The sequence below is a fragment of the Triturus cristatus genome, chromosome 7, assembly GCF_964204655.1.
Source record: "Triturus cristatus chromosome 7, aTriCri1.1, whole genome shotgun sequence".
NCBI classification, from domain to species: domain Eukaryota; kingdom Metazoa; phylum Chordata; class Amphibia; order Caudata; family Salamandridae; genus Triturus; species Triturus cristatus.
The window spans coordinates 145,894,202-145,908,639 of NC_140590.1; positions in this window are offsets into that span (position 1 = coordinate 145,894,202).

Here is a 14,438-nt window from a genome sequence, read left to right on the forward strand (position 1 = left end):
GCCTGGCCAGTGATCATGACCTGTGATTTTTGGGTATTAATTTTCAGGTCTAATGATGTCATAAAGTCACCGAAAGAGGCTAATAGTCTGTCAAGAGCCACCCCTGAACGCGCCAAAAGCACGGCGTCATCCGCGTATAGGAGAACTGGGATCTTGGTGTCTCCTACACGTGGTACATCCACCACTACGTTGGCCAGGGCTGGGTCCAGGGCATTCATGTAAAGTGTGAAAAGGAGGGGTGCCAATATGCATCTCTGCCTTACACCCCTCTCTGACTTGAAGCGGCTGGTGCACCTTCCCCCCTGGGTGACTCTCACCGAGGCTGATAAGTCACGATGTAGATCTGCCAGAAATCCAACCAGAGGGGGATCAACCCCAGTATCCAGAAGAATGCTCCACAGTTTCGACCTGTTAACTAGGTCAAAGGCTGAGGAGAGGTCCATGAAGGCCATGTACAGAGACCCCTCCTTTGCAATAGTGTATTTGCAAATAAGTAAGTGGAGATTTAAACATTGATCCTGCGTGCTCCTGTTAGCCCTGAAACCATATTGGGCGTCAGATAATACACTGCTACCCGCCAGCCATGTGTTCAATCTACCCAAAATGACTCTGCCTAAGATTTTAACGGCAGAGTCAATTAGGGAAATTGGCCTATAACATGCCGGATCATCCCTCTGGCCTTTTTTAAAAATTGGAATAATTGTAGATATCGCCCAGGACTCGGGGATATTCTTATGTCTCGCAGCATTGAAAACATTAGTTAGTATTTTGGCCCAAAATTTAGGAGCAGACCTATATAGGTCAGCCGGGACGCCATCAGGGCCTGGTGCCTTACTCTTGGATGTCTCTAGGATGGCTTTTTCTACCTCCTCCTCCTTGAAGGCCGAAACTGGACCAACCTGGTTTAAAGGTGACAGCCCCTCTGAATTCCCAGGCGAGACAGAACTATAAATTTTTTCGAAGTGGGCTAACCACTGTTCGTCAGGAATACTACATTCCATGGTTTGATTCTCGCTACCGGAAAAAAAGGGGTGATTTATCAATCCCCAAAATTTGGAGCTATCCCGCAGGGTGTCCGGTAACAGTAAATTATTCCAGGCTTCTTCCTGGATCTCATTTTTACGGGCTTTAATGGCCGATTTATACTGTTTCCTCAAAGAAGTGATTAGAGGTCTGTTTCTCGGTTTACCCTTTATTGCCTTCAAAAGAGCAGAGTGAGCCTTAGTACAATTGGTATTAAACCATTTTTTCCCTGTAACACAACCTGACTTGGGTTTAGTCAGGAGGGCCGCATTTATATGTAGGCAAATGATGGCAAAAGCCTCAACTATACTAGAGTTGGTGTTAGCATGATCTAGGCATATATCCATCTCTGGTTCGACCATAGACAGGACTTCTTGAAGGAAGGAAATCGGGGACACCTGAGCCCATTTTACCCTCCTACCCTGGTCTTTTACTACCAGGGCTCTAGTTCCCAGAATACTAGAATCTTTAAAAGCCAAAAACCCATCCGTGGCAACCTCGACTATCACCGGGTTGTGGTCACTGAATGCGGAGTCCTCCACCCTGTAGTTTAAAATCAAAAGGAAAAGCAAAGAAGAAACAAAAATGTAATCGATGACTGACCCTGAATCCGGGCCTTTAAAGGTAGACGGTCTCTGCCTCTCCGTGCAGTGACCAGGTTCAGAGAGGTCTGAGAAAGCCAATAGGCTCTCCAAGGCCTCGCCTGATTTGGTATGTTCAAAATGTGTGGATGATGCGTAGGGAGAACCCTCCTCATCATCCAAAATGCAACCTAGGTTGCAAGGATGGACATTGAAATCGACCATTAAAATTACCTCAAAACTATTATGTGACGCCCTGTATTTATCCAGAACCTCCCCCACAGATTCTAGATGGTAATTTGGACTGACACTATCTTTAGAATTATAAAAGTTAATCAAGAGCAGAGAAGGTGAGTTTGCCACCTCTAGTTCTACAACTAAGCAGTGTTGGGAGCCAGAATCAATCTGTTTGGCGGATCCTTTCAGGTTTAGGGAGACGAGCAAGGCAAGGCCCCCCTTAGCCCTCCCCGCCAAGCTGGGTGTTGCTGGAATATAAAAGTGAACATAACCGTCCAAAAAAAGGTTATTTGCTGTGTCCCAAGTTTCCTGCAATGCGATAATATCATGGGACAGAACATAACCAACCCATAAGTCATCTTGGCTTTTGAGTCTGGTGCCGGCAACATTCCAACTTAAAATTTTGCAGGTATTTTTTTTATGGGTTAAGTCATGCGACACACTAACATCTACACCCTTTCCCTCAGATCTAATTCGTGAGTTATCAACAGAGGGGGACGTGCTAGAAGAAGGCCCCTCCAGACCCGGTCAGGCTGAGTCTTCTGGGTGATATATGTAGTCAGTACTCTGAGTGGGAAATATTACAAAATTTGGGTTGGTTCCAGTTCTTTCCTGGGTTTGATCGAGGCTTCCAGGGGTGTTAAGGTAAGGATTATAAAAATACCTTAAATCATGGACCCTTATTTCTGACCTATCCCAACTGGGTGGATGGTCGGAAATGAGGCGCACCACTCGGCTGTCCTTAAAGTTGATGATGATGCAATCCCCTTGGACGTTTTTTGGTCTAGGGCCCACCCAGCTAACTCTTCTGGCAAAGAGAATTTTCCCGTCCAAAAAGTTCGGGATAGGTCTCTTTTGATTGAGCCAGAAAATGACTTTATTTTTAAGTTGTTGATAAGATTCCTCTGAATCGCTCTTCAATTCCGGAACGCCGGACAAAACAACAACATAAGGAATAGATTCAGGAGGTAGATGGATGCAAATATTAGAGGATTTAGAGGATTTAATAATTCTGTCTCCATGCTCTGTGTTTAAACCTTTATGTGAGGACCTACTAGCCGATTTAGTTACAGGTAAATACCTTAAACCAACCCTATCCTGACTACCACCTTGAGTACTGGTGATGTCTACTATCGAAGTTCTGGGGGGAACTACCCTAGAGTCAACTATAGGGGGTATGACAGTGATGGGAGGAGAAGGTGGCAGAGCAGGAAGGGTATGGGACACCTTAATAGGATTAACACTGTCCTTGGTGGCTAATTTAATAACATTTTTTAATGAGCAAAAATTATCTAAAATAGTTTGCTCAAGTCGATCTACTTTGTCAGAGACCACCTTTACCCTTTCCAAAAGTGGTAATAATAGGGAGCGGACTACTTGTTCAATCTGGGGGATCAAATCATTATGTTGGGGCTGGTCCAAATGCCTATTGGCAGTCTCGACCAAAGTGGTGTTATCGGCAAGCTGAACCACGCCAGGCTTCGATGGTGGGCAAATCGTAATGTTAGAATGCTTTGCCAATCTCCCGCCCTGAGACAGCCCATCTCTCTTCCTCTTGCAGGCTGCACTGTTAACACCCTTTTTATGGGCTCTTGTCTGTGGATGACTAGGGATAGGTTGAGAGTGAATCGGAGCACTAGTAACTGTAAGGGGAACCTCCCTCGGGGCATCATTAGTGTCATTCCGATCGGCTGATGTAATGGTGCTATCTACTAAGTCCCGCTGTTGCCCAACATCTTCCGCGCCCTGCAATACAGAATTCTTAGGGGATTTTACTAAGGCAAGTATGCCTAATGAGGAGCGTCTAGCTTGACTTAGCTCGGCGGATAACCGGCGCTCGGTGATGGTTAATTCTTGTTCTAAAACCGAGACAGCTCTCGTAATAAAGTGATCCATAGTGCCAGACACAGACACACCTCCTCCCAAACGCTTCCCCTTGCCTGCCATCAGGCACTGTATACACCCCTATCAAAAGATACAGTCCCAGGACAATATTGGGGATATCAAGTGACGGTAATCCGAATGTTGAGTCACCGTGCTGCTTTTCACGTTACCAACCAGAAGGATCAGCAGCCTCAAATAATACATATGCAGTACACTCTGCTCCACTCTACTTGTATCACCAAAGTCAAAACAAAGTGCAAATCTACCTTCCTGATGATGCACGCTTCGAAGTATTAGGGGGGTGGCCCAGTCCAGTCAGGTCCAGGCAGTGACGGGCAAGGACGGGCCCGCCCTTGGCCCGGGCGCGGCCTGCGCGCGTCCCGCGCTGCGGGTTTAGTGACAGGCTTTAATCCCTCCCCGGCGCTGCCTGATGATGCAATTGGCAGGCGACCGGGGCAGGGAGTTCTGGGAGATGGTGTTCCGGTGGCCGTTTCCCTCACGGCAATGTGAGTCGAGTGGCAGCCCTCTAGGCGGGAATCTCCTCAGCAAACGCCGTTCCCCTCACAGCAGGACAGACAGCCTCAGGGATGTGGCAACAGGTGTGATTTTCGAGCGTCCCGCGCTGCGGGTTTAGTGACAGGCTTTAATCCCTCCCCGGCGCTGCCTGATGATGCAATTGGCAGGCGCCCGGGGCAGGGAGTTCTGGGAGATGGTGTTCCGGTGGCCGTTTCCCTCACGGCAATGTGAGTCGAGGGGCAGCCCTCTAGGCGGGAATCTCCTCAGCAAACGCCGTTCCCCTCACAGCAGGACAGACAGCCTCAGGGATGTGGCAACAAGTCGTTTGTTTGTGTTGTAGGTGTCTGACTTACCGTCCGCGCCGTCGGTCCCTGATCCGGTCATAGATGTAGAGTACTGGTATGACCTGCGCGGTGGGATTTATGATGTGTTCTTGTCGTACACACTGCTTGTTGCTCCGTCTCGTAGCCGCTGCTAGCTGGTCCGTCTCATAGCCGTGTATTGATTTGTGGCACGAATCGTAGCTGATATGCTTGTTTTCCGGAGGCTGTGACGTGCCATACGTGATGACCCGTCTGGCGCATAGGAAGTACGCATCGTACTTGTCATGCCGGAAACTGTTATGGATACTGCTTCCGGGTGACACGGTTCCTCTTTGGGAGTTACGGCTCGGACAGAGAATGGGTCTTGATTCACAGCCTACGTGTCGGTTGTGTTTTTGGCATTTATGCGCATCGTACTTACTCTACAGGACGGACCGGCTTTGGGTACGTGTCGGTCGCAGGGTAAGGCTACGGACAGCTGTCCGACCGGCCATCGGAATCGGTCCCTGAGTAGTGACTCCCTAGAGTAGCAGATTCTGCCATTGTTCAACCAGACTGTATTGCTGGCGCTGGGCGCGACTGGTGCGCTGACGAGCACAGACGGGCTTGCCTCTGGTGTGCCTCCAGAGCACCATTGGTGCGCCCGCTGTGCACGGGCAGTGCGCGGTTGCATTACCCCACCTAAATAGGGAGTGATTAGCGCTCCAGCCAGCCACTAGACCGCTGACCAAGATGGCGCTTGGCAGATGGCGCTTGGTAGATGGCGCTTGGTGGAGTGAGTCTTCCTGTTGTCCCGTTAAAGTAGCGAGATGATGTGCCAAGATTTTTTATAGTGCGGGTAAGTGGGCAGAATTGTGATTTATCACACTTTAAAAACAGACTTCCAACAGTATCAACAATTTAAAACCAACACTGTGAACCCCCAGTATTCTAACCTCGCAACAGCGATGATAAGACGCGGTGCAGGCGTTACAGGAGAGGAGTGCTCCTAGGTTAAAAATTAGCGTGTTCTGTTTTCCAGTCAGGTCTCGATCTAACTATTATGGGTAGTGAGCTTGCATTACCCCACCTAACTAGGGAGTGATTAGCGATCCGGCCAGCCACTAGACCGCTAACCTAGATGGCGCTTGGTGGATGGCACTTGGTAGCATCTCTGAAATTTTAGGGAGGGGGTGATAATCAACCCAGATATTTTTGTTGAGACTGCGTAAGTCAATACAAACACGAAGATCACCATTTTTCTTCTTGGCAACCACCAAAGGAGAAAGCCAGAGAGAGGATTCAATTGTTTCAATGATGCCCTTCTGGCACAAGTCATAAAGCTCCTGTTCGAGCTGATCTCTAACACTAAAGGGGACACTCCTGAGCCTGGGCTTTACGGGAATGGCATCATCCTTAACCTTAATCTGATGCGTGAAACCAGTGATCTGTCCCGATCCCCCAACAAAAACAGCAAAAATGGAGACCTGTTAGTTAGTACCCGGCCTAAGAACCATCTTGAAAAGGCCTTGATGGAACCATCCTAGAATGGACAAACCCTTGATTGCCACATACACCTTGCCATGTATCGTTCTACTTTTATATTCAAGAATGTCCTCAAAATAGCCTCCCAGCTCTATCCTACGTCCCTCATAAGAAACAGAGCCCTGTCAGGAGGTTCTAAGGGTGAGAACCCCACACTTCGCTAAACAGCTCTTGATTGATCTTGGTTATTCTTGCACCAGAATCGACCAGAAGACACACCTTCCTATCACCAATTCTGATTTCAACATAGGGATCAACACAAGCAGTGGTGTCATTGACTACAACAGCTATCCCACCAACTGCCATAACCATGTCCCTGAGCTCATACTGGTTATAACGGTAGTTGTCAGCATCAACACACTCCACATCCAACAGCAGGGGAATTTGACCGCCTGGGAAGACAACCCACTGCGTTTGCCACCTTGACACACTTTAGCAAAAGGACCCAGTTTGCCACGCAACCTGCAAGTCACATTTTTGGCTGGACACCCCTACCAGTTTTAAGATGAGAGGGATTACCACAGCGGAAACAAAAATTAGTTTGCCTGAAAAAGGAATACTCAGGACGTTGCCCAACATTATTTTTTACATACCTGGATCAAACTGCCCCCACAAGTTCACTTGATTTGTCTTCTAATTCTTTCACCGATGCTTTGCAAAGCTCAATGCTCTTTGCAGTGCGAATAGTCTCCTCAAGGGAAGCGTTACCCACAGACAACAACTTTTGCTGGATCATCTTGTCGGAACACTAGGAATTTACTGCTCCCTGACTAATGTAAATGCTTCAAATTGACAGTCAGCACTCAACTTGCGAAGAGCAGAAACAAATGCATGAACATCTTCTCCAGATCTCTGTTCCCTTTTGAAAAACTTGTGCTGAATAACCTAGGTTGTACATCAAAACACAGCTCCAGTTTCTTTACTGCTACAGCATATTCATCAATGTCATCTTTGTCTTGAGCTTGCACCAAAGGTAATAACCACTATAAGTTTTCCTTCCATTTTGTCAGCAAATGTTATGAGGCTCTCTGATGTTATTTTATGCTACTACAGGAAGTACTTACCTGGTCGGAATCCCCTTGGCATGCTGTATTCCTTCTTTCTTGAATACCTGTCACCTACCAATAATAAATACAAGAGATATTCACAATATGGGATAAGAAGGAAGCAAAAAAAAGAACAGAGACATGTGAGGGGAGGAGGGACCTTGAAGCACTGCCATGACACATGTGCATATTTTAAAACTTCAGGTGGTAATACCAGGGAGGGCACGGAATTAAAAACCCTAAGACCTTGAAGCCAGCTTATAGAGAAAGACACAATCGATGCCACAAAGGTCCAGAGACCCAGGTGGAGAACAAGGACAAGGCTGTATCCGATTCTGTTGAGAGACTCAGGAAGACTCTGACTTAGCCAGGGGACAGCACCAGGGCAAACATTTGACAGGGAAGCCAGTACCTACATCCAGAAGATCCTTACCCTGCTACGGCCTACAGAGAGGTTGTGGCTCATCATGTAAGTGTCGTCTTGACGCCACCCTACTAATCAAGACCCCAACTTGGGCTAATTACCTTCCAGGTCCAATGGTGGGGAAAGGAACATGAGGGTGTGGAGGGGAAAATTGTGTTTATTTAACCCTTTCTGCTGTCAAATCCTAAATTAGGGACTGTGTGATTATGTTGTGATGTGTATTGAGGTTGCCCTTTGGTAAAAGGATGACAGGAATATTATTCTTTCATTTTGGGAAGTCCCCTTACTCTGTATCACCACCCACTGACAGGGTTGGGTCTTACTAAAATACCCCAGGATATTTAAGATGAAGAACACTGGAGGAAGAGATAGAAGAGGGATGGCAAGGGTGGAATCATGTAGACAATAAGAGAGGTGTGAGATATAAGGGGGCATCTTTACAATGGGACTGACAAAATATAGAGGACAAAAATATCGGACCTGAAATATCGATGTCCACAATATCGAAGTCCGATCTACATTATGGTAAGTACATACATATCGAGAAAAAAATATCGTTGTCAACAATATCATTGTTAAAAATATCGTTTTTTTTTATTGTTTGAAAAATTATGTAAAATACATTATTAATACATATAATTAAAAGAAACATAGTTAAAATTATTTTAATATTTTCAACATTATAACTAATACATAGAAGATAAAAATAAATTAAACATATATATGTATAAAATATAATATATACTTACTTAATAATATTTATAAAGACTTATTTTAATAACTTATAAATTGTTAATTAAAAAAAAAAATTGAAAGCACATATATACCAAAAAACAAATATATAAATAAAAATATATATAACAAATTAAAAAATTACAATATTTTTTTATCTTTTTTCAAATAAATTATACACTACATTAACTAAAACAGTAGAAAAATATTGGATAGCGAAGGGGATAAAATTACTATTCCCACTCCACTGAGTGCAACAGTCGGGAAAGTGTTGGATAGCGTAAGAGTAAAAATTACTATTCCAACTGCAGAGAGTGCAACTGTAGGGAATGTGTTGGATAGCGAAGGGGTTAAAATTACTATTCCCACTCCAGATAGTGCAACAGTAGTCAAAGTGTTAGTCAGCGGAGCGGTAAAAATGACTTCCCATTCCAGTGAGTGCAACAGTAGGAAAAGTGTTGGATAGCGTAGGGGTTAAAATTGCTATTCCCACTCCAGAGAGTGCAACAGTAGGGAAAGTAAATAAGGCGAAACCCCTATTGCCACCACAATGTCCAAAAATGTGACGTTGTGGTGGTGATAGGCGCTCGTAGATATGCCCCAGGATTTGACCCGGGCCCAGGTATGATTCGGACCGATCTCACGAAGAGGTATAGCTGAGGAAAGTAAGACACTGAGACTATGAGCATTTATAGTTTATTTTTACTGTCACTCTTTAACACTTACAATATCCTTCTTCCTAGACCCAATGGGGAGGAATGGAACAACTATCTGGAAACCCAATATGAAAACTTAAAAAGAGAAATAGGAAGACATTAAAGGTATCTACCAATTATCCCAGAATTCAACCATAGATCAAGAATATAAAGGACCTTTCTTGAAATGAAAAGGTTACATTTTCTCTGCACAGAACAACCATCTCTGTCTCCTAGACCCCAAATTTGCAGGCCAGATTATTTTGGCTACCCTGCAGCAGCTAAATGCTGGCTGTCCATCAGTATTATCTGAGCACACGCTGGTAAATAAATGGTAATCAATGGTGCACTGCAACAAACATCTGTTTGGTCCTGGAATGCTGAAAGAGTAATGGGCCTAGATTGACAAACTTGGAGCTTTTCATTGCTTGCATGGCATAAGCGCTGTGAGAGGTTTGTTGTGTCACATTTCTTCTGATGTATGCACACAAACCCAATGTAATTTGATTGCACTGGTATTTTGATGTGTCATGAAGACTCACGCACTATAACACAATGATCTAATTTCACCCGAAACCTACAATTGGCCCTGGTAGGTGCAAGAACAACGAAATTCCATTACTGCATATAGAAAGTGGCCTGCACCTCCATCCAAACCATTTCAGCCATGGAAATCAAATGTGTGAACGCCTATTAATGCCATCTCTGAAGAAGGAGAAAATAGAGTATTTATCATCAGAAAATCAGCTTCATTGATCCAAGGGAGGAGGATGAGGTCATCAGATTCTACAGAAAATTCTACCAAAGAAATAAACATCTTTGCTGATTTGCTGGACAAAATAGAATCCATCTCTGCAATCCAATCTTAAAACGTTAGAAACATCTGCATTCAAAATGAGGTAATTAATACTTTTAGTCACATTTAATCCATTTATTGATAGAACACCTGATAAAAAAAATGAAGGAATCCTACATATAAAAGTAGAAATATTCAACCACTTCTTTAAGAATGGTCAACAGAGATCCCATAAGTTTAAATTATTCTTAGTGTTTTCAACCGAGAGACAACAGCCAACACGTTTTGCCCTGCTGTGGTGGGCAGGTCTGGGCCTTGTCAAGGCTGCAAAATACCATGAACACATAAATAAATTAAAAAATAGAGAACTGTTTACAAAGCGTATGCACATGACAATTGGGGGACGATCACGATGCGGCTTGGAAGGCTTCCAATCTGCATCCTAATGGGTCGGTCGGATTCCTTTCCGACCGCCCCATTACGATGGAGGGAGTCAGAAAGGAAACCTGACGGTCATTCTGGCTGGCTTCCGATGGGCTTGGACAGCCCGTTCGGCAGTCGGAATCTGGCAAGTAATCTCAAGGGCAGGTCTTTCTGCCCTTGAGATTATGATGACGGTTTCCAACATGGTTTCAATGCCGGTCTGTCCGACATGGAAACCATGTCGTAATGCATCTTTGGAGGCCCCCAGCAGGGCCCCCTTTGGTGCTTGGCCTCCTGTTGGAGGCAAATAGGACACCTATGGTGCCCCCTGAGATCCTTGCACCTCCCATTTTACTGTGGGAGCATGCATTACGGCGAGTTTACAGGCGGTATGCATGCTCCCATAGTAAAATGTAGGAATGTGATCGAACAGTGCTTGGTCGCATCCTAAGGAGGCGGTCAAGTCCGCCGACTGGGTGTTGGTCAGTCCCATTACCAATGAGGTGTAGGGCGGAAGTGATTCTGCAAGACATCGTAATGACAGCCTTGGCATCAAGTGTGTCCAATTCAAACAGACAAGTGCGGGCACACTAGGAAATCATCGCAATCGTAGGTGATAATATGGATTAAATTCCTCTGTGTGTCAAGTAGAGCATTCTGTACAAGTAGAAATAGTGGGGGTATAAGAGTCGTTCGTCAAGGAAAAGAAAACTAAAGAACAAAATAGAGAGAAAGTTAGAGGAAAAGGTTTGGCCATTTACATTGATGTTAGCAGACTTCAAACCACACTATTCACAACTTAATTCTACAAGCTGGGCCATCTACCGGCTACTATCCAGCTAATTCCCAAAAGGGAAATTCTCACAAAATGCTATTTTTCAAGAGAAATCAGATGAACTTCTAACAAGGCTATAACAAAGGGGCTACAAATTGCAATCGCAACCCTATTATCAAAACAATCGCTCAAACCCCACACCTCACATTACTATCTGATATCACACAACCCACAAATGCCACATATAATGAGAACTTGAGATTCATAATGCAATTCCACAATGCTGATCAAAAAAAGTGTTGAAGTCCTAAAGAAACACTGACATATTCTAACTAGCAATCCATCTATTAACAATAGCATCTCTGCACAACCCCAGATGGGGTTCAGCAAAGCCACCCAGTTAAAACAAATAATCTTCCATTGTAAATGTGAGTATAAAAGAACTCTGACCACATTCTTCCTTAAGAATCCACCAGGTTTCTCTACCTGTCATCACTGTTCCATGTGCAAATGTGGACACAATAAATTAAATATTTCATTCCAGATGTAAGGATTTGGATACCTATCGACCAAAGGATCAACTGTCATAGCACACTTGTCAGTACATCATATTCTGCACATATTCCAAAAACAATGTGGGTAGTAGTTTCTGAACCATTACATTTGAGAATGCAAGAACACTACAGAAAAATAAATAAAACAGATTCTGAACTTTTTCTAACTGAACAGTACATGAAATTCTATGAACATGAAAGCTAAGACATGTCCTTTGGCATCAAACATATCCCTCAACACTCATTGTGAGGTAACTGGGTACTTGGGATTTGATAAAAAGAGAACAAATACATATTACTATTAGATACAGTCTAGAATGACCAGATTAAGGATGTTGAAGTATATTACTGGCTCAAATAATCTGCCCCCTACTCCACTATTTACATTCTTTAGCACATGTATCCTCATTTGTGGGATGCTGTTACTGTAACTGATGTATACTATGTAATAAATCAGTAATATCACAGGACACACACATATGAGAGCTTTTTAAAATACGTGAGCTGAGGATGTGCTTGCCCCCAGTGTTTGCTTAAACTTAAGAATAAAACACAGGGGGGCATGTACAAGGGGAAGCCTCCGTCACGACTTAGGGGTCGATTCCGATCTTGTATTTTTTTTTTCGTACGACTCATATCCGTAAATTTTTCCGTATGAATCGTACAAATCCCGTCCGACCCATGAAGTACGATTCGTACAGGAAAAATACATACGGATCTGCCCTATCTGTACAAATCAGATCGGGAAAAGTTGTACGAGATGGACCCGGACACTTTTCCGTACGAATCCTAAAAATACAGTCCGACTGTACAAGTACGATCCGGACCGGCTTTCCGATTTACAAATTGTACGGAAAACGTCCCGTACACGGGGAATGACTGTACCCGCTACGAAGCGAACTTTGTACGACTCGTATCCCGGGAAAAGTTGTCTCCGGGGTGTGAGTCGTACAGGGGTGCGAGTCGTACAGGCCCCCCATGCATATGTACGCATCTTACAACAACATTGCGTATGTACGCACCGTACATGCGCAATGTCGGTGTACGCTCTGTACATACGCAATGTCGGTGTACGCACCGTACATACGCAATGTTGTTGTACGCACCAATGTTGTTGTACGCACCGTACATACGCAATGTCGGTGTACGCACAGTACATACGCAATGTCGGTGTACGCACCGTACATACACAATGTCGGTGTACGCACCGTACATACACAATGTTGTTGTACGCACCAATGTTGTTGTATACACCGTACATACGCAATGTCGGTGTACGCACCGTACATACGCAATGTCGTTGTATGCACCGTACATACGCAATGTTGTTGTACGCACCAATGTTGTTGTACGCACCATACATACGCAATGTCGGTGTACGCACCGTACATATGCAATGTCGGTGTACGCACCGTACATACACAACGCATGGGGGTGTGTGCCTGTACAACTCATACCCCTATACCGCAATGAACCATGGACACTGTAAAACAGCACAAGGAGGGTGTATTCGACTCGCACCACACCACAAAAGACGTCTACAGCGTACAAAAAATAGAAATGACTGACCTGGCCACATCCAAACAGGCAAACAGAGGGGAAAACTCACAACCACCACTTATAACACACCCACCACAAATTCAAAAGGGCCCACACACACAAACCATGAGCCTTTGCAACAGACTCACTGCAGCTAGAGAGCACACACCAACAACTGCACCCATCCATCTTAACATATACACCTTCACACAACCTCCTTCACACATACCCCCTCTTCACATTCAGACCCACACACCCACAACCATCCACACCCTCACCCCACACCATGCCCACAGACAAGAATCCAAAGTTCACAAGGGAGGAGCTGGAGATCCTTGTCAATGAAGTCATCAGAGTCGAGCCACAGCTGTTTGGAACATTGGTCAGACAGACCAGCATAGGCGAAAAATCACGCCTGTGGCAGAGGATCGTCGAAAGGGTGAATGCTGTTGCACCCATTAGAAGGACCAGGACTGAATGACAAGCCAGGTGATACGATCTGCAGAGGTCGGTCAAGCGAAAAATGAATTACGACTATGCCCAGAGCAACATCACTGGAGGTGGTGGGCTCCGCAGATCAGTACATTTCCATCCCTGGGAGGAGAAGGTGATGGCCCTGCTTCCGCCGGTGGGAGTACATGGACTTCAAGGAGTTCCAGAGCCTGGTGTGGTAAGTACACAAACAACTTACGTAACATGAGGGTAATGGCATCCACACCCCAACTACACCAAATGCACGCAACTACCCCCAAGCCCTCACCGGCCAGAACCACAGTCAAAAACAACGCTAATGCCACTTGTTAGAACTGGCGATTTCTGGTTGGCTAAGGCTTGCGCCAAAGTCAGGCAGAAACCACCACTCTAGTCAGGGCAAGGAAGTTACACGCCAAAGATAACCCCTGCTCACCCCCTTGGTAGCTTGGCACGAGCAGTCAGGCTTATCTCTGAGGCAATGTGTAAAGCATTTGCTCGCGCACCCAGCAACAAAACCCAAGGCCCACCACAAAAGAAACTCCACACACGGTATTATATAAAAATAGCCTTTGTATTATAATAAAGCACATTAGATAAAAACACACACTGTACAAGGTGCCAACAGGCACGGGTAGAATTTGCAAGGGATTATATGTACAGGGGACAGGGCCACATGGACCACTGTCAGGAATTAGCACTTTTAGAATTTAGCACTTAGCACCAAATATAAAATTACTGTAGCACAAAAATAACATATATAGCACACAACCAGTAACTACTGGTAACAAGAAAGTACCACCTACGCAACCCTAACCACCTTAGGAGACTATCGCGCAGGGACTCAGAACCTCCCTAGTACCACCGGTACCAGGGGAACACAACCACCTAAGTA